Source organism: Hyperolius riggenbachi, chromosome 5 (genome assembly GCF_040937935.1).
Source record: "Hyperolius riggenbachi isolate aHypRig1 chromosome 5, aHypRig1.pri, whole genome shotgun sequence".
In the NCBI taxonomy this organism is placed as follows: domain Eukaryota; kingdom Metazoa; phylum Chordata; class Amphibia; order Anura; family Hyperoliidae; genus Hyperolius; species Hyperolius riggenbachi.
In genome coordinates this window covers 333,693,412-333,715,752 of record NC_090650.1, presented here as the reverse complement: position 1 = coordinate 333,715,752, position 22,341 = coordinate 333,693,412, and the positions used below count along the sequence as shown (strand labels likewise).

Genomic DNA, 22,341 nt, shown 5'->3' with positions numbered 1-22,341 from the left:
ACTAATTACCCATCAATAACCCCCATCACCACCTGTCACTGTTACCCATCAGATTAGACCCTAATCTGCCCCTTGCGGGCACCCAATCACCTGCCCACACGCTCAGATTGCCCTCAGACCCCCCCCCCTTATCAATTCGCCCGTGCAATATTTACATCTGTTCTCCCCTGTAATAACCCACTGATTACCTGTCAATCACCCATCAATCACCCCCTGTCACTGCCACCCATCAATCACCCCCTGTCACTGCCACCCATCAATCAGCCCCTAACCTGCCCCTTGCGGGCAATCTGATCACCCACCCACACCAATAGATCGCCCGCAGATCCGACATCAGATCACCTCCCAAATCCATTGTTTACATCTATTCTCTCCTCTAAACACCCACTAATTACCCATCAATCACCCCCATCACCACCTGTCACTGTTACCCATCAGATTAGACCCTAATCTGCCCCTTGCGGGCACCCAATCACCCGCCCACACCTCAGAACGCCCTCAGACCCCAGCCCTGATCACCTCGCCAGTGCATTGCTTGCATCTATTTCCCCCCTCTAATCACACCTTGAGACACCCATCAATCACCTCCTGTCACCCCCTAGCACACCTACCCATCAGATCAGGCCCTAATTTGCCCCGTGTGGGCTCCTGATCACTCGGCCAAACCCTCAGATCCCCCTCAGACCCCCTTCCGATCACCTCCCCAGTGCATTGATTGCATCTATTTTCCCCTCTAACCGCCCCCTGAGACACCCATCAATCACCTCCTGTCACCCCCCTAGCACTCCTATCCATCAGATCAGGCCCAATACATCCTGTCATCTAAGAGGCCACCCTGCTTATGACCGATTCCACAAAATTTGCCCCCTCATAGACCACCTGTCATCAAAATTTGCAGATGCTTATACCCCTGAACAGTCATTTTGAGAAATTTGGTTTCCAGACTACTCACAGTTTTGGGCCCGTAAAATGCCAGGGCAGTATAGGAACCCCACAAGTGACCCCATTTTAGAAAGAAGACACCCCAAGGTATTCTGTTAGGTGTATGATGAGTTCATAGAATATTTTATTTTTTGTCAAAAGTTAGCGGAAATTGGATTGTTATTGTTTTTTTCACAAAGTGTCATTTTTCACTAACTTGTGAGAAAAAATAAAATCTTCTATGAACTCACCATACCCCTAACGGAATACCTTGGGGTGTCTTCTTTCTAAAATGGGGTCACTTGTGGGGTTCCTATACTGCCCTGGCATTTTAGGGGCCCTAAACCGTGAGGAGTAGTCTAGAAAACAAATGCCTCAAAATGACCTGTGAATAGGACGTTGGGCCCCTTAGCGCACCTAGGCTGCAAAAAAGTGTCACACATGTGGTATCGCCATACTCAGGAGAAGTAGTATAATGTGTTTTGTGGTGTATTTTTACACATACCCATGCTGGGTGGGAGAAATCTCTCTGTAAATGGACAATTGTGTGTAAAACAAATAAAAAAATGTGTCATTTACAGAGATATTTCTCCCACCCAGCATGGTTATATGTAAAAATACACCACAAAACACATTATACTACTTCTTCTGAGTACGGCGATACCACATGTGTGACACTTTTTTGCAGCCTAACTGTGCTAAGGGGCCCAAAGTCCAATGAGTACCTTTAGGATTTCACAGGTCATTTTGAGACATTTGGGTTCAAGACTACTCCTCACGGTTTAGGGCCCCTAAAATGCCAGGGCAGTATAGGAACCCCACAAGTGACCCCATTTTAGAAAGAAGACACCCCAAGGTATTCTTTTAGGTGTATGATGAGTTCATAGAAGATTTTATTTTTTGTCACAAGTTAGCGGAAATTGATATGTATTGTTTTTTTTTTTTCACAAAGTGTCATTTTCCGCTAACTTGTGACAAAAAAAAAATCTTCTATGAACTCACCATACTCCTAACAGAATACCTTGGGGTGTCTTCTTTCTAAAATGGGGTCACTTGTGGGGTTCCTATACTGCCCTGGCATTTTAGGGGCCCTAAACCGTGAGGAGTAGTCTAGAATCCAAATGCCTCAAAATGACCTGTGAATAGGACGTTAGGCCCCTTAGCGCACCTAGGTTGCAAAAAAGTGTCACACATGTGGTATCGCCGTACTCAGAAGAAGTAGTATAATGTGTTTTGGGGTGTATTTTTATACATACCCATGCTGGGTGGGAGAAATCTCTCTGTAAATGGACAATTGTGTGTAAAAAAAAATCAAATAATTGTCATTTACAGAGATATTTCTCCCACCCAGCATGGGTATGTGTAAAAATACACCCCAAAACACATTATACTACTTCTCCTGAGTACGGCGGTACCACATGTGTGGCACTTTTTTGCACCCTAAGTGCGCTAAGGGGCCCAAAGTCCAATGAGTACCTTTAGGATTTCACAGGTCATTTTGCCACATTTGGTTTCAAGACTACTCCTCACGGTTTAGGGCCCCTAAAATGCCAGGGCAGTATAGGAACCCCACAAATGACTCCATTTTAGAAAGAAGACACCCCAAGGTATTCCGTTAGGAGAATGGCGAGTTCATAGAAGATTTTATTTTTTGTCACAAGTTAGCGGAAAATGACACTTTGTGAAAAAAAACAATTAAAATCAATTTCCGCTAACTTGTGACAAAAAAAAAATCTTCTATGAACTCACCATACAACTAACGGAATACCTTGGGGTGTCTTCTTTCTAAAATGGGGTAATTTGTGGGGTTCCTATACTGTCCTGGCATTTTAGGGGCCCTAAACCGTGAGGAGTAGTCTTGAAACGAAATTTCTCAAAATGACCTGTGAAATCCTAAAGGTACTCATTGGACTTTGGGCCCCTTAGCGCAGTTAGGGTGCAAAAAAGTGCCACACATGTGGTATCGCCGTACTCAGGAGAAGTAGTATAATGTGTTTTGGGGTGTATTTTTCCACATACCCATGCTGAGTGGGAGAAATATCTCTATAAATAGACAATTGTGTGTAAAAAAAATAAAAAAATTGTCATTTACGGAGATATTTCTCCCACCCAGCATGTGTATGTGTAAAAATACACCCCAAAACACATTATACTACTTTTCCTGAGTACGGCAATACCACATGTGTGGCACTTTTTTGCGGCCTAACTGCGCTAAGGGGCCCAAAGTCCAATGAGCATCTTTAGGCTTTACAGGGGTGCTTACAATTAGGCACCCCCCAAATGCCAGGACAGTAAACACACCCCACAAATGACCCCATTCTGGAAAGTAGACACTTCAAGGTATTCAGAGAGGAGCATAGTGAGTCCGTGGCAGATTTCATTTTTTTTTGTCGCAAGTTAGAAGAAATGGAAACTTTTTTTTTTTTTTTTTTTTTTGTCACAAACTGTCATTTTCCGCTAACTTGTGACAAAAAATAAAATCTTCTATGAACTCACCATGCCTCTCACTGAATACTTTGGGATGTCTTCTTTCCAAAATGGGGTCATTTGGGGGGTATTTGTACTATCCTGGAATTTTAGCCCCTCATGAAACATGACAGGTGCGCAGAAAAGTCAGAGATGCTTGAAAATGGGAAAATTCACTTTTGGCACCATAGTTTGTAAACGCTATAACTTTTACCCAATCCAATAAATATACACTGAATGTTTTTTTTTTTATCAAAGACATGTAGCAGAATAACTTTCGCGCTCAAATGTATAGGAAATTTTACTTTATTTGAAAAATGTCAGCACAGAAAGTTAAAAAAGTCATTTTTTTGACAAAATTCATGTCTTTTTTGATGAATATAATAAAAAGTAAAACTCGCAGCAGCAATCAAATAGCATCAAAAGAAAGCTGTATTAGTGACAAGAAAAGGAGGTAAAATTCATTTAGGTGGTAGGTTGTATGACCGAGCAATAAACCGTGAAAGCTGCAGTGGTCTGAATGGAGAAAAAGGCTCTGGTCCTTAAGGGGCGAAAAGACTGTGGTCCCGAAGTGGTTAAGGAGGTTGGTAAAAATTCAAGTAGCCAATTTCATGTAAACAAAATTGGTAAATGTGGTGGTAAAAATATAAAGTGCATGGTAACCAATGCTCGGAGCCTTGCAAATAAAATAGACGAACTAGAGTTCATTCTGAATGACAAAGGCTATGACATTGTGGGAATAACCGAGACATGGATGGATGAAAGCCATGACTGGATAGCTAATTTAAAAGGATACAATGTGTTTAGGAGGGATAGAACAGGGAAAAAAGGTGGAGGGGTTTGTCTCTTTGTTAAGAATTCTCTTACAGCTGTCCTCAACGATGAGATGGAGGAAGATTGCGAAGATGTGGAGTCCGTTTGGGTAAATATTCATGGTGGAAATAAAAGTTGCCAATTGCTTATTGGGGTATGCTACAGGCCACCTCTTATTAATGAAGCTGCAGAACTGCGATTACTACAGCAGATTGAAAAAGCTGCAGGTAAAAATGAGGTCATAGTTATGGGCGACTTCAACTTTCCAGACATTGACTGGGGTATTGAGGCTACCCATTCTGGTAAAAGCAGCAGATTTCTGGCAGCACTACAGGACAATTACTTGACTCAAATGGTAACTGAACCAACTAGGGGGCATGCGTTACTGGATCTGATCATTTCTAATAGACCAGATAATGTATCAAATGTGCAGGTTCAAGAACATTTGGGAAATAGTGATCACAACATGATAACGTTTGATCTGGTGACTGATAGGCCACGGGGCAGCGGGACCACTAAAACTATGAATTTTAGAAAAGCAAAGTTCACTCAAATTAGGCAGGCACTAAGTTTGGTGAACTGGGATAATGTACTACAAGGGGAAGACACTGAAGGGAAATGGCAAGCTTTTAAACTTATACTCAATCAATACTGTAGTATGTATATCCCATATGGAAACAAAATGTCTAGGAATAAAAAAAGGCCTCTATGGATGAATAGAAAGGTTAAAGATAAAATGAAGAGGAAAAAGAATGCCTATAAGGTCTTAAAACAGGAGGGGACCGAGGCTGCACTAAGCAATTATAAGGAGTGCAATAAAAATTGTAAAAAAGAAATTAGGCAGGCAAAGATTGAAGCTGAAAAACAAATCGCTAAGGATATCAAATCTAACCCAAAAAAGTTTTACACGTACATTAACTCTAAAAAAAGAAAGGTTGACTGTATAGGACTCCTAAAGGATGAGGATGGGAACTCAATGGTGGATGACCAAGGTAAGGCAGAGTTATTAAATGCTTTCTTTGCTTCTGTCTTCACAAAAGAAACAGCACTGTTGCAAACTACAGAGGCAGAAGAGTCTCAATCTTCTAACTGTAATATTAAATACTTAACGCAGGAAGAAGTGAAGGCAAGACTAAATAAATTAAAAATAGACAAGGCACCTGGCCCGGATGGCATGCATCCTCGGGTCCTAAGGGAATCAAGTTCAGTTATAGATAAACCCCTTTATTATTATTATTATTATTATTATTATTTAGTATTTATATAGCGCCGACATATTACGCAGCGCTGTACAGTGTATATATATATATATATATATATATATATATACCTTGTCACTAACTGTCCCTCAAAGGAGCTCACAATCTAATCCCTACCATTGCCATATGTCTATATTATGTAGTGTAAGTACTTTTAGTCTAGGGCCAATTTTAGGAGGAGCCAATTAACTTATCCGTATGTTTTTGGAATGTAGGAGGAAACCGGAGTGCCCGGAGGAAACCCACGCAGACACGGAGAGAACATACAAACTCTTTACAGATAGTGCCCTGGCTGGGATTCGAACCAGGGACCCAGCGCTGCAAGGCGAGAGAGCTAACCACTACGCCACCGTGCTGCCCTTTATCTTATCTTTTGTGACTCTCTTGCAACTGGCAGAGTCCCAGTGGATTGGCGTTCAGCCCACGTTTTCCCATTATTTAAGAAGGGCAAAAAATCTGATCCAGGAAATTATAGACCTGTAAGTTTAACATCAGTTGTATGCAAATTATTTGAGGGGTTACTAAGAGATACTATACATGACTTCATAGTAGAAAATAATCTTATTTCTCAGCATCAACATGGGTTTACTAAAGACAGGTCCTGTTTGACTAACATGCTCCGCTTTTATGAGGTAGTGAATGCTAATATGGATATTGGGAATGCTGTAGATGTGATATACTTGGACTTTGCAAAGACCTTCGACACTGTTCCCCACAAAAGTCTGGTGCAAAAGTTGAGGATGCAAGGACTGGGGAAGAGTCTGTGTTCATGGATAGGGAACTGGCTAATGGACAGAAAACAAAGAGTTGTGGTCAATGGATCGTACTCAAAATGGGAGACTGTTAGCAGTGGGGTCCCACAGGGGTCTGTTCTGGGTCCAGTGCTCTTCAATTTATTGATTAATGACCTAGTAGATGCAGTAGTGAGCAATGTTGCTATTTTTGCAGATGATACAAAATTGTGCAGAATCATCAACTCTCAGGAAGATAGTGTCATATTGCAACAGGATCTGGATAGGATGGCTATATGGGCACATACATGGCAGATGAAATTCAATGTTGACAAATGTAAGGTCATGCATTTTGGACGTACTAATGGTCTAGCACCATACAAAATAAATGGGATACAGTTGGGGACATCAAACTTGGAGAAGGACTTAGGAGTACTCATTGACAACAAGTTAAATAATCGTACTCAATGCCAAGCAGCTGCAGCTAAAGCTAACAAAATTTTGGGATGCATTAAAAGGGAAATAAAAACTCGAGATGCTAGCATATTATTGCCCCTGTTTAACTCTCTAGTAAGGCCACATCTGGAATATGGAATTCAGTTCTGGGCACCACATTACAAAAAAGATATTGCAGTTTTAGAGCAGGTGCAGAGACGAGCAACAAAATTGATGCGTGGGATGGAAGGTCTCACTTATCGAGAAAGGTTAGATAAACTGGGTTTATTTAGTCTAGAGAAAAGACGCCTTAGAGGGGATCTAATTAACATGTATAAATACATCAGAGGGCAATATAATACCTTGGCGGATGAGCTTTTTGTCCCTAGGCCTTCTCAAAGGACTAGAGGACATGATCTGCGCATGGAGGAAAAACGCTTTAACCATTTATTTAGGAAAGGGTTCTTTACAGTAAGAGTGATTAAGATGTGGAATGCATTGCCACAGGAAGTCGTTATGGCAAACTCTATACCTGCATTTAAAAGGGGGCTTAGATGCTTTCCTTGCGTTGAAAGACATCCATGGCTACAATTACTAGGTAATGCCTAATGATGTTGATCCAGGGATTTTATCTGATTGCCATCTGGAGTCGGGAAGGAATTTTTCCCTTTAGGGGCTAATTGGACCATGCCTTGTAAGGGTTTTTTCGCCTTCCTCTGGATCAACAGGGATATGTGAGGGAGCAGGCTGGTGTTGTACTTTATACTGGTTGAACTCGATGGACGTATGTCTTTTTTCAACCAAAATAACTATGTAACTATGCCTACAGTCCACCATCAAATTAAAGTATAATGAAAAAAAATTGTAAAGTTTAAAAACCACACATATAAAATGTATATTTACCCTAGAGTAAAGTGTGCTACAAATCACCTTTTTCCTATGTTGCAGTCACTGTCACTTACAGTTAACAGTAATAATAGGACAGGTTTTGGACTAGTCAATCATCTTATGGGGGATTCTCAGGGTTTACTACTTACGGTAAGTGACTGCAACATAGGAAGATAATTTATAGTACATTCTACTTTGGCAGAAATGAGCATATTATGAGTTTACATGCATTTTAAATGTTCAAGGCTGAGGGGCTTGAACATCATTTGTAGACAAAACAAGACATTTATTAATGGATTGTAGCTTCATATGAACTATCATATGATAGTTCATATGAATATCTATTATTCATATGATTGATATTCATATGAATGATAGTTCAGTTAAGTCACCATTCCAAGCACACATGTTCAGCTTTCCTGCAAGTAATATCAGTTCTGAAAAGTCAGAATGCCAGCCTCTAGCCTTCTCACCTAGGTATATTATTAAGTTGCATGTTTGCTTTCAAGGGCAACTGTAGTGAGAAGAATATGGAAGCTTTCATATTTATTTTCTTTTAAACAATACCAGTTGCATGGCGGCCCTGATTGTCTATTTGGCTGCAGTAATGTCTGAATCACACCAGAAATAAGCATGCAACTAATCCAGTCAGAAATGCCTGATCTGCATATGCTTGTTCAGGGTCTGTGGCTAAAAGTATTAGAGGCAGATGATCAGCAGGATAGGCAGGCGACTGGTATTGCTTAACAGGAAATATTGCAGCCTCCATATACTTCTCGCTAGCAGCTAATTTAACCTACAAATACCCTGTCACTAGATGCTTACGTAAGTAAGCCTTTTATAAACAAAATTACATAACTTAATAGCATCATGCTACAAATAGCGCTAACGCTATAAAATAATTTACATCCCCAGAAAAATGAACAGAATTTTTTAATAGTGCATGGCTCTATTTGAGAACAGAACAGACAATAAAAAGATACCACAAATGATACAGACCTCAGATACTGGAAGAGTGACTGTGACTTTAAAATGAGCTCCTTCTGCCAATCCCCGCACCCACCTCCTGTGTATGACAGTCCCTCAGTGCCAAGCTGAGACAGCCCTGCTCTAGACAAACACCAGCAGGAGGGGGCTGCGAATTGTGCCTGCATGGACTGCTAAGCAAACAAATAGAATAACTCAGCAACTGAAGTCATCTCTCCAACTCCTCAATCCTGAGTACCAGAACAAGCCTGCTAAGAGGAATGTGAAATGGACATCTGTGACCTCCACATTGTCCTACAGTGTACCACCCTGCCTGGTCACGCAATTACTAATAATTATTATCCAACTCTGACAAGCCCATAGCCTTCAGCAAATTCACTGCCCTACTTTCAACTGCCATCTTCCACAGTTGTACAATATGGTAGCGCAATCTTATTAATCAAAGAGACGTGTAATCTTGCAGGTAAGTGAAGTATTAAATGACAAGTGTAAATCTAAATAAATCATCTCTGAATCTACCCTGAAAATTAATGCAAATAAGGCTTGGTAAGATCTACTCTCCTGAAAAGATCGGTGAAGTGAGGACACCTTAAAGGACAACAAAGTGAGAAGAATATGGAGGCTCCCATATTTATTTTCTTTCAAACAATACCAGCTCCCTGGCAGCACTGCTGACCTATTTGGCTGCAGTAGTGAGTGAATAGTGAATCACACCAGAAACAAGCATGCAGCTAATCGTGTCAGATCTGACAATGTCAGAAACACCTGATATGCTGCATGCTTGCTCGGGGTCTATGGGTGAAAGTATTAGAGGCAGAGGATCAGCAGGATAGCCAAGCAACTGGTATTGGTTAAAAGGAAATAAATATGGAAGCCTCCACATCTCTCTCATGTCCGTTGTCCTTTAAGCTGCCTGTGTACCTCCCTTTTTATTATTTAGTATTTTTATATTGTGCTGACATCTTAAGCAGTGTTTTACAGAGTATATTGCATCTTCTAGCTTCCCCTGCCGTCCCCTCTGTTCAGATTTTCCAACCGTGTGTACCTCTGGCCGTGCACCCACTGGTACCCTCTGGTGCCCACTGTACAACCCTCCTGCAAACAGAACCATCCGGATGGAGTAAGTACCTTTCACGTTTGCTCATTACTGCACATGTTCATGTGTTTTGCTTCATGTAATTCACGCTGTCTGTTCCCTCGGATAATTAAAGTGACAGTGCCAAACTTTTCCTCAACTCCGTTGGTTCTTTTTGGATTGTGTTCTGTTGTCTTGAGCATGTCGCCAGGTTCTGTAGTTTACAATACGCAGCATTGTGACTCTTGATCTACTAATACGTTCAGTGCTTACAAGTTCTTTTGTTTACACTTTGTGTTAAATGGGAAAACTGATGTGAAAATTCACATGCGTAACCAATGACTTATTTATTGCAATTCACATGCGGGGCAATGAGTGGTACGGAATCTGCAGCATGCAGGCCACATTTTTTTTTGCATTGCACCGCATTTTAAAAAACCGCATTCAATGGAAACTAATCCATTGAATTGCATTGGTTTCATCGTTAATACAAAAAATGCATTACAATTTCACATTCAGAGGAACCAGGCCTTTATACAGTTGTGTAGTTATTGACAATAACATCCTATGAATGGTTTAAGGAGCCCATACAATTATTGATTTTCCCATACAACTTTCTGCAGATTTGATCGCAGTGGCTTGATTACCCAAGATGTCTGTTCAATCAACCTTCAGTCAATTTTGACTGAAGATCGAAAGAAAGTATCAGACAGGACAGAAGATCTAGGTCCACGTAGCATTACATCGAGCAGTGCTATCCTGCAGTTTGATTGATTTTCAATAGCTTTCTTGCTGAAATCTATAGAAAATCAATGTGCAGTGTGTGCAAAGAATCTATTCCTTTAAAACAGGAGTCGATAGTATGGCCACATCGGGTGTGTATGGCCTGCTTTACTCAAAGTAAGAAGACAGCCAATGTGTTCGCTAGTTCCCTGACTGACATTTATGCTGAGACTTCATTGCTTTGCAAATCACTGACAAGGTTTTATGTACTGTACAGCATGCTTGTTCCATTGTGCAGTAGAGGATATATTATCAAAGGAACCCGTACTGAAAAACAAATTGTTATTCCCCCTCATAGGTATGAATTTTAGTGCCAGAGATTTTTGGCACTGACACATTGGTAAAGGAACTGGCATCTGTCTATTGGGGGAGGGGCGTTAACAATGGGCACCAAAATTCAGCTATTCTATAGCTGAAATGTCAGCAGTTTAGGGAAGCAGGGAGTTAAGCTTTGATCACATCTAAAATCAAAATTGCTGACTGCAGCGATTTCCGTGTTTTTTGCACTTTTTTCACCTCCTGGCACTTAGCTACACACTGCGATTTTGTATAAAGCGCTTTCCAAAGCGCTTTTGCAGAGTGATTTGTTTTTTCACTTCATGACGCAAGTGAGGAAGTGAACTCTTTGACCCGGAAAAGAATACAATGCATTTATTCTTAACCTCCTTGCCGGTTATCCCGAGATCAGCTCAGGGTAACCTGCGCAGGAGGATTTCTCAGGCCCCGCTGGGCCGATTTTCACAATTTTTTTTTATTACATGCAGCTAGCACTTTGCTAGCTGCGTGTATATCCCAATCGCTGCCGCTCGCCGCCGATTCGCCGCTACCCGCCGCGCCCCCCACCCCTCCAGAACCCTTGCACAGCCTGGCCAATCAGTGCCAGGCAGCGATTAGGGGTGGATCGGGATTCCCTCTGACGTCCAAGACGTCATCTCGCCCCGTCGCCACGGGGGAAGCCGAGCAGGAAATCCCATTCTGCACGGGATTTCCTGCTTGCAAAGATCGCCGGCGGAGATCGAACTATATAGGAGGATGCCGTTTGTCAGCGGCTATCATGTAGCGCTAGGCTAGCTACATGAATTAAAAAAAAATAAATAAAAAAATAAATAATAAAAAAAAGTGCTGCGCCGCCCCCTTGCCGACAGAATTGGAACGGCAAGGGGGTTAAAAAGCGCTGGGGATATCGCTATACAAAGCCTTTTTTCAAGCACTTTGCTATGTCCCTATACCTTCCATTGAGCAAAATCGCTCAGAAAATGGTACAGGCAGCAAAACCCGCTCAGATGTGAATACTCTCATAGTGAATCATTGCACATGCTTTTTAGGGCAATTTTTAAAATAGCAGGCGCTTGAAAAAAGGGCAAAAAACGTCCTAGGTGCGAACGAACCCTTTTCCACTAGCAATCGCTAGCGTTCACGCTGAACGCTAGCGATTGCTGAATCGCAAAATGCAGGAAAGTTCCGGCGATTGTGTTCACGATTGTGCTATGCTGTAGTGTGCATAGCAAAATCATGGCAAATATCGTTTCGCAATTGAGCCAAAAATGAATCGCGGTAGTGGAAATAACCTATCGCGATTCCTATGTTATTTAGCAAACCGTAGTGATTTAAAAAAAAATCACTAGCGGTTTGTGATTTTGCGATTCAGCATCGCAAACGCCGCTAGTGGAAAAGGGCCCTTAAGGAGAGTATCAGTGAGGCTAAGTTCACAGTGGGACGTTAAAGTCGCGCGTTAAAACAGCATTTAACGCAGAATAACTCACTGCAATGAAAAATCAATGCCCTGTTCACAGTGCACACGTTGTGTTGGTGTCTAACGCTGCACGTTAAGTAAAAGTACTGCATGCAGTGCGTTATACACGTTATTAGCTGCGTTGGACTGTTTGCACATGCTCAGTAATGACTTGGAAGCATACTTTTCATTGCCTGTATTTTGTACTGTATCTGCTGTATGCGACGGTAACGCTGCGTTGCCACTTTTTGGGCGCGTTGCATTGTAAGCTTGCGGTGCGACTTAACGTCCCACTGTGAATCTAGCCTGAGTGTTAGGAGTCAAAGATATTGGTTTTATCAATAAGGGTAAAGCATTTGAAAGGGGTTTTGTCAGGCGTTAATTAGAGGGATGTTAGGCATCATGTGCAGTGTGGAAGAGGTGGGTGAGAGTTAGTCAATATGAAGGATTAAAGCGGGATTGTCACCATAAAAAAAAAAAAAAAAAAAATCACATTTCAACAGCAACTGGTCTGAGTGTGTTAAGTGATAAAGATGCTAAGCCTGCATTCAAAACTTTTTCTGCTGTTATGGTTTGGAGCCATCACATACCTTAGGAGTACTGGCCCTTTATTTGCCATTGCCAAACAGTTGCATGCTGGGGGTCTTTTTATATCTATTATATATTCCTCCTCTTCCCTTTAGTTCCCCTCCTAATGACAAGACAGTACACACCTCAGTGGGAGTGTTTGAAGACTGTGGGAGGAGGGCGAGTAACAAATACACAATTAGCAAGGGGAGAAAAAGAGTGAAGGGGGAAATGGTGTCAGGAGGTCAAAGATAGCAAAGATGGAAACTGCCTAAAATAGGATTCTCTGCTTTTCCTTTATAAAATTCACAGTAATCATAACGTGGACAGTGGAATACATCTGTTATGTAAGTAGAACTAGTATTAATCTACTTATGTGTTTTTTATTTCTAGGATAGCATGGGTGTCACTTTTTCTTTAAGTGCTAAGGAGAGATGTTTGTTTTTGTTTTTTAAAGGAAGTAGTTAACATCAGGGGAGGTAGGGTTGGCATTAGAAATGATTAGGTTTAGAAGTCAGAAAGGGGCTTAAAGGGAATCTGAAGTGAGAGGAATATGGAGGCAGACATCTTCATTCTCTAATAAAAAAAAAAAAAAAGTGCTGGTTCACACTGTAAAAGCTATAAGTGCTTGTGATTTGAAATGCTCTTGCTAATGCAATGCTATGTGTGATTTTTTTAGTGAGAACATACACATAGAATTACATTAGCAGGAGCTTTTAAAATCACAAGAGCTTAGAAAACGCTCTCGCAGTGTGAACAAGCCCTTAGGCCCCATTCACACTTACAAAACCGTTTTGCAGGAGTGATTTTTCCACGATTTCACACGAAAAATCACTGAACACTGCAGCGATTTTGGTTGGTAACAGGAAGGCAACTGGCATTGTTTATAAAGGAATTAAGATTGCAGCCATTTGCTTTTAAAGGAAACCTGAAGTGAGAAATTGACTTCAGGTTTGATACTTAACTAAGTGAAAAGGAAGGCTCTGGACTGGCCTGTCGTTCCTCCGCTGTCAGCCAGGAAAACTGTTCCACAGATCTAGGAGAAACCGGTGAATACTTACTTAACCAAATGGATGCTAAACTTGTCATCTGTGACATTCCAATGTTCCAGACTTTTTGCCTTTTCAATAATTTACTATTACATTATGAGAATGTTAATAATTCAGGAATCCTGTGGCCATGCATACCGTACAGATGTGCTCCCTGAATGTCTGCACTCTTTTTCTGCACAGTGACCCAGACAATGACTCAGAGTGAACAACGTAACACAGAGCTTAACCAGTTACACCGCCAGACTTTATTACAGGTTCTAGGTAGGTTCATTAAATACTGTACATAAAAATAGTTCTTGCAGGGATAATACATACTGGTAATTACTGATCATTTAAATAAACCAGCTCCAGAAAGCTTTTATTTAAAATAACATCCCAGCCAATACTTTTATTACTGTCTGTGCCCTCATTGAATACTATTTCCATAACTTTGGGCCAAGTTCACCTCTATTACCTACAAACTTAGTAAGGAAAAAAAAAACACTTCAGCATATACATATATGCCAAATAAAAATATAAAGCTTAACTCAATGCTTAAAGTGAAATTTCATCTTTGTTGAGAAAACAAAAAATGGTAATCCCTTCAGTTCAGCTTTACAAATTCCTTGGGCTAATGTGATGTGCTATATCATACTGCATACCTTGCATATTAGAAATCAGATGGCAGTAAGGGCTGGAACCCACAAGAGCGTTTTTTTGAGCATTTTGGCAGCGCTGCGATACGCTAGCGTTTTGCCAAAACACTCAGCTGATGTTAATGGATGGGGCAACTTCCACAGGAGCATTTGCATTTCCCAGAAACGCAAACGCAGGACCTGCAGCATTTTGGGAGCGTTAGCGCTTCAATGTAAAGTATTGAACCGCTAGCAGAAATGCTCAGCAAAACCTAAACTGAGCGGTTTTGCTAGCGTTTTGCGGTTCAGCACAATGTAACAAAATTAAAAATAATTCACAGGACCAATCAGGATAAAAACGCGAAACGCAAAACGCAAAACGCTACACAACCGCTGAGCAAAAAAATACACTGTTGCAAAACGCGACCGAAAACGCGCATGAATCCGCTTGCAAACCGCTCAGACAAAATGCTAGCGGTTGCGTTTTGCGTTTGCGGATTTCAGTGGGTTCCAGGCCTAAGAGTTTGAGCTTCATGACTCAGTTTGTAGAGTTGATAAAAACAAGCAACAATTATTGCTTGTCTGTGCAGCTACTTGTTCCTGCAGGAAGTTGGATGTAATTGGGTTGTATGTACTGTAAACTGCTGCAACAGAGTACAGCCTACAAGACAGATATATAATACAACTCACATTTAAGGCCTGAGCACACTAACACACTTCTGTCTGTTTTTCAGCAACACTTCAAAGTTACAGCCTTATACTCCTTGTTGAAAAAAGTGGACAGAAGCATATTAGTGTGCTCTGGCCCTTACTGTCAGGCCCAGTGCACACCAAAACCGCTAGCAGATCCGCAAAACGCTAGAGGTTTTTCAAAGCGATTCTAGGCATGTTTAGAGAGGTTTTCTGAACATGCCTAGCATTTTCTGGAGCGTTTTTGTGTAGCAAATTTCATATATTGTTACAGTAAAGCTGTTACTAAACAGCTACTGTAACAAAAACGCCTGGAAAACCACTCTGATCTAGCATTTTTCAGAGCGGTTTGCGCTTTTCCTATACATTGAGGCAGAAACGCTTCTGCAAACCGCAAAAGTGCTGCAGGACCCATGTTTGCGGTTTGCTAAAAACCTCAAACCGCTGGTGTGCACCAGCCCATTGAGATACATTAGCCATGAGTTTTCAGAGGCAGAAGCGGTTTGCGAAACCCTTCAAAAACCGCTCGGTGTGCACCAGGCCTCAGTTTTGGAAAATCAAAGCCAGCTGCAAGCTGAAATGGAACAGTAATATTTAACTAGCTCAGGACCTCCGCATATTAAAATACATCACACTTGTGGTTGCCTAAGCCTGATGCGCCGTAGTTTTAATGCCAGTGGCTCCCGAGTACCGTACAGCGGTCAAAATGTTTAATTGGCTTCTGACCTCCTGATCACTGTGAGCCAATCACAGTGATCAGGAAGTACTGATTTGTAAAAAAAAAAAAACTCTAGTCCTTAAAGTGTACCTCAACCAATTGCTGAAAAAAAGAGTTTAACTTACCTGGGGCTTCTCCCAGCCCCCTGCAGCCATAGTTTCCCGCGCCGGTCGTCTACGATCCTCCATTCCCCTGCAGGACTCAGGAGTGCAGACGGGAATGCAAGCGAAGCTACGCATGGCGAGGGCCACACAGTGGCTCTCCGACTCCCTTAGCTGTGGCGGGGTCAGAGCCAGCCGTTCCAAATCTGTTAACAACAATGAACTGTAAAAACTGCTGTGCTGCACTACTAAATGTTCATTCATATTGTAAAGGGTTGTTTTTTTTTAAGCAGGAGTGGTATTTTACTTTAAAAAGCAGCACAAGTTCACATTAGGATACACAGTACTTGGAAGTATGAATACCCACTCTGAATTTGCTATCTAGCTTTATCAAATGTCTCCCAGTGGATTTAAATCCCATTCATGTTTAATACAGAGACAAAGTGCATGGCTGTCTACTTTTACTAGTCCAAAGGGATATAGAAATATGATTATGTAAACTTCAGGGTTTCGCCGATTACCAGTCTTATGGCCTAAATCAGACAAAGCAAGACGAAGAGCACTAAGGTCAGAGAGCAGTAAGCCAAAACAATCAATCAGCATGCACAGTGCTCACATGTATAAAATGGATTTTGATTGGTTGCCACAAATGCTACACTTTGCAGTAATGCTTCACTTGTGACTAAAGTCTTACGGTATTCAAGGAGTACAAATGTATGCCACACAGACTTTCATAGCAAATAGCAAAAAATGTAGCCATAAATAACCTTGCTTTACACTGGTCTTTCAGAACTATGACCACTGGTAAATACATCATGGGTTCCAATTCACATATTGCAATGGATGGAAAGAACATGCTTAGAGGGTACCTGCAGTGGCATGTGACAGGATGAGATAAATGTGTATGTGTAGTGCCATTCCTGCATAGAATTAGGCTGTGTTCCTTTTTTCTCATTGAAGAGAGAGGTATATGGAGGCTGCCATGTTTATTTCCTTTTAAGCAATACCAGTTGCCTGGCAGCCCTGCTGATCCTCTGCCTCTAATACTATTAGCCATAGTCCCTGAACAAGCATGCAGCAGATCAGGTGTTTCAGACTTTAAAGTCAGCTCTGACAAGACTAGTTGCATGCTTGTTTCTGGTGTTCTTCAGATACTACTGCAGAGAAATAGACCAGCAGGGCAGCCAGGCAACTGGTATTGATTAAAAGGAAATAAATATGGCAGCCTCCGTATACCTCTTACTTCAGTTCCCCTTTAAGAGTTCAGGTATTAAAATGAGTTTCTCTCAAGTCAAACCTAGTTGGACTATAGTGCAACTCTTACTGATAACTAGTTATAAATCATGAAACTCTTGACTGCCAGAGAGAAAATTTTGAGTGCAAGGGGAAAAAAAAAAATGTAAAAAAAATAAATAAAACAAAATCAATAGCTCATAGTTTGTGGCTTTGGAACACGCATTACCCGGTGTCTATTGGCATCACCCCCTCCCTCATACAGTATACTTCATGACTAGCGGTGCCCCTCCCTCCCACATACAGCATTCCCTGGTGTCTAGTGGTCCTCCCTCCCCAATAGAGCGTACTCAGTATCTAATGGTACGCCTCCCCTATACAAAGTACCTGGTATCCAGTGGTCCCGGAGCAGTGCTTTCAGCGCTGCTAGATTTGGGCGCAGCCGGTGCCACCATAGACTGAAATAGGAATCACATCTATAGCGGTGCTCAGTGAGTAACGTCGGCGCCGTCAGAAGACGGAGCCGAAGTTGCTTAAAAAACAAACAAACATAATTCGATCATTCCCCACTATCCATGGCGGCCTGGAGGGGGAATAGTAATTAACACGGCCCGGACTTGTGCAGAAGCAGGATCAGCCTTATACCAGCTGTATCCTGCGCCCAAGTCTACCGGCACTGATTTCAAATGTATGCAGTGGTCTCCCCTCCCTCTCCCACACACCATAACCTGGTGTCTGCCCTCCCTCCCTGTATCACCTAATCGCAGAGTACAGGCTGCAGAAGAGCAGCTCACCTGATATGGAGCTGCACAGGTTTAATATTTATTCATTTCAGAGCTCCATTACGGCTTTTTAAATGGCGCTGTGTATTGATCTGATGAAGGGGACTGTGATCCAAGAAATGTATTCTGTCTAGTGTTGAAGTGAAGAAAAAAAAAAAAAAAAAAAACTTGTTTACATAAGTTTCTTTCCTAATTTGAGGTAAGCAAATTTTCATTATTTTATCTAATACCTACAATCATCATTTTTGAGGTGCCTCCTCCCTCCCAGGTTTCAATAATAACTTGTCATGAATTCTAAGGGCCCTTTCACACTCAGGGCCATATGCAATTCTCTTTTTCACCTGAGTTTTCTCCTAGGAGATAATTTTTCATCTTTGATTTTAAATAACTTTCCAGTACTTTTCAACTAAAAAAAGTACCAACACGTTGGGGGAAAAGTAATAAAATTATTTTGAGCATTTTGTTTCCTTCTGGGGGCTTAAAAGGCATTTTATTGACAAGTTTAAAAATATCACCTAGGAGAAAACTCAGGTGAAAAAGTGAATTGCATATGGACCCCAGTCTGTTGCAGTGCAACCACCAATATAATCACAATGCAATGATGTTCTTATGGGGATTTAACCACTTCACCACTGAGGGGTTTTACCCCTTGAACACCAGAGCAATTTTCACCTTTCAGCGCTCCTTCCATTAATTCGTCTATAACTTTATTATTACTTATCCCAATGAAATGAACTATATCTTGTTGTTTTCGCCACCAATTAGGATTTCTTTAGGTGGGACATTATGCCAAGAATTATTTTATTCTAAATGTGTTTTAATGGGAAAATAGGAAAAAAATTATTACTTTTCAGTTTTCGGCCATTATAGTTTTTAAAGAGAATCTGTATTGTTAAAAATCGCACAAAAGTAAACATACCAGTGCGTTAGGGGACATCTCCTATTACCCTCTGTTACAATTTCGCCGCTCCTCGCCGCATTAAAAGTGGTTAAAAACAGTTTTAAAAAGTTTGTTTTAAAAACTAAAAAAAGTTAAATAACTAAAAAGTTAAAATAAAATGGATTAATAATGAAAATAATGTCATTGTGACACTAGATTGTATGACAATACAACCTAGTATGGGAGGGTTGACTACCACAGAACTGTTTAAAATGACCTGTTATACTAAGGATCCTGGAAATACTACTCCCAAATAAACATTACAAAAACAAAGCGTTTGTACAAATACACACAAGCACATTATTGAAGGTTTGCAAAGCAATTAACATCTAGTTATCTCGTGCTCTGCTGTCCATGGTACTAGATGCTTGCACCATTTTTACAGTACCACTTGCTGCCTTGCACTGGCCTTGTATCACTAGGCAATGAATTTTCAAGAAAAGACCCATAATGGATTTCTTTCAAAGCTAAATTATGAGACTAGAACAATGCTACTAAAATAAGTGATAACTGTGTAGTTGTGAAACAGCCTGGCCAGTTACAGTCATAATGAACATCTGATAACTAGTTTGACTTTTGAGCTTGGATTCCTTAGTTCAAAACACAAACATGCAAAGCTAAATACCGTACATCTAACAAGCAGTCTGAACAAATCTGAGGGCCTAAATTTATCCACATAAAGTTTTATATTAAAATACTTGAGGATTTTACCTAATCTTAATAATTGCAATCCCATCATTTTGTAGAAACATTACATACAAATACAACCACTTGAAAGTATTGAATAATGTGCATTTACACAAAATTAGATGGAGTGAAAATGAAGAATATATGGATGATGAAATGTATTTGAGCAAGCTTAGTATGGTACCTGACTTCCTGATCCTGAAGAGGTTCAGTAAGTGGTTGTATATTTTGTGCAAGTCATCCTGCCAAGAGCTCATTTAGATTAATGCATGCCTGTTTCCTACATTAGAAGTGCAACCGTTTCTTAAAACAAGAAAAGAAACATTCATTATAAAAAGGGACACCAGAGAAATATTATGGAAAGCTCTTCTTTGTATTGTCACAGGGAGTATTTGACATCCGCCTTTACACAAGGCCTCCCCCACGATCAAAATCAATCCTTAAAATGTGCCTAATCATTGATTCAGCGCATACATTAGTGGTTCAGGAGAGCACGCAGCTGGGGGATGGAGATTAGTCTCTGGGGGCAAAAAGGAGATGGTCCTGAAAGCACTTCAATAACGCTAATTATTAAGCTACTAGAGAGTAGCTGTGCTTAAGGGGAGAATAGGGCTAGGGAAAGAATGGAAGGGGAGAATAGGGCCAGGGAAAGAATGGAGGTTAACCAGCTGCCATCCTATTCACATTTAACAATGAAAATTCTGGTGATCCCCGTTAAATATATTGGTACTGACACAAGACACTGAAGGGAGTTGTAAAATGTGATCCTGTTTATATAGTGAATGTGGGAACCCACAACTGAAATTAAATGAGGAGTCCTGATTTAACCTCCAGTAAGTTATTTACAAATCACTCCAGCTAGGACAATAAATATCTCCGTTAACTGGAGACAAGGGAATACCACAAAGGGTTCTATTATACTCATGAGTCTAGTTCATGCCCAGCATGATTGTTACTGTGATGAGCACTACTTTTTTTTTCTGGGCACACAAGCCCAGCTGCAGTGATTGGCACAGGGCACAGCCAGCAAGTCTGGAGTCAATGAGGCAGTGCTGGTGACACTTCCTGGTCATGTGTCAGGGAAGCAGCACTGCTCATTCCAAATACATACATAGTAACAGAGTTTCATAAGCAGAGAGAAACTGCTGACTATTTCTGGCACAGCACACATCTGGAACATTAATCTGTACTCTGTGTCAAAATGGAACTAGCAGTTCCCAGTGACGGCACAGGGGCTCTTTGCACATAGTTAACCATTGAACGATAAGAGCGTCATGTTGAAAGCCAGGTGCATAAGCAGCTCCCACGGAGGCATGTGCTGTTCTCGCTGCGTGGGTGTGGTGTGAGACTACATAGCCAGCTAGATACATCTTTACACGGAGCTCAGCTGGTGCACTGCCTCTCCCCAGTGGCTGCACATCCTGTGTCATGTGAGGAATCACACTGCTATAGAAAAGTCACAGCTGGGAAGTAGGGAGGCAGCGTTTCCGCTGTACAGCCGTGTTTCAGTAGCAGTGCTCGCTGGGAAGCAGCGGCTACCTGGCACAGGCAGGTTACAGGTGTGCTGTATGCAAGGCATGGCACTGGACTCACCTGCTGCTGCTCCACCGCCTAGCCTGACTCCTCCAACTCACTGACAGCTCCTACCGGCTCCACCGCTTTGTTGTTTCCCCTCCCTCTCTGTCAAGCGCTCCTGTCACGCCCATCCCACCCTTCCCTGCTGTCGCGTCACATGACCCATGGAGCCACACCCACCCGGCACAAAATGCTGCATGTCTGGGGAAGCCGTCTAGAAGGGGCGTGGCTGAAACAAATGTTTGGGCGGGTTAGTAGAGATTTGCATGGTGCTCTCAGTTCCCAGCTGGCGTGGCGATGCTGTCCATGCTGGCACGCATTTACCGGCTAGTGTGCTTGGTGGGGGTTGCGGGGCTCGGCTTGTCACTTGTCACAGTCACAGCGCGCTGTCATTTAGGAAGAGAGAACCAGGGATGCCATGTGTCACCTTATATTGACATACTGTTTTATATAGTATCACATATCCCCAAGCGCTGTACGCTCAAATGCGAAGTGCACCAACAAGCAATAGAAAATACAAATAGGACCGAACACAAGTGGGGAAAAACATAGGTTGTAATTAAATAGCTCCCAACTGTCCCTCTTTTGGAGGGACAGTATCTCTTTGGGAGCCCTGTCCCTATGTCCCTCGTTCCTTCTCGTTTGTCCCTCTTTCAGGACTTTGTCCCTCTTTCTATGTAAATATATATATGTAAATATATATATATATATTTATATTTCTCTACTAAAAATGTGTTTAATTTACTGTAAACTTTATTCCCATCCTTCAAATTGATATAGTACTAATTCTAAAATGTTAATAAGAAAGGAAAATGAGCCAAGCTAGAAAGAACCAGTGTGGTTTAAATTATAAAACAACATATTTTTCTTATGAAATCTTTATGGTATACGTGACTAGGGGTGTGACAGGGGCAGGGCTTAAGTGTCCCTCTTTCTCATCTCAAAAAGTTGCTAGGTATGTGTAACTTACACATTAGAAAATCAAAACATCTCAGTAAATGCCTATAGTAGGAGAGAAGCACTGCCCTTGTCAGGTTACTAAAGCTACTAATGGAGAATGGACTGTGATGATTTATTCTGGAGTACCAAGATCAGGAGAGCGCACAGCCGCAGCTGTAGCTGGACCCGATGGTGACAGTGACACGGGCCAATTTGCAATTCACTTTTTCTCCTAGGTGATATTTTCAAAATTGCCAAAATGCCTTCTAAACCACCAGCTACCAAAAACATACTCAAAATGATTTTAAGGTACCTTTTCACTTACTTTTTGGTACTTTATCATTGAAGTTGAA

General features: G+C 41.4%; 1 protein-coding gene across 2 annotated transcripts in view; it reads right to left on the bottom strand.

The window, feature by feature from the left end:
- MAPRE2 (microtubule associated protein RP/EB family member 2) overlaps positions 1-21,166 on the bottom strand; it is a 241,828-nt gene extending 220,662 nt beyond the window's left edge. For both annotated transcript variants that reach the window (XM_068237353.1, XM_068237352.1), the window contains exon 1: positions 21,068-21,166. The gene's annotated coding sequence lies outside the window, so the exon portion shown is untranslated. The remainder of the gene's footprint in view (positions 1-21,067) is intronic.
- Between the last annotated feature and the right edge of the window lie 1,175 nt (positions 21,167-22,341).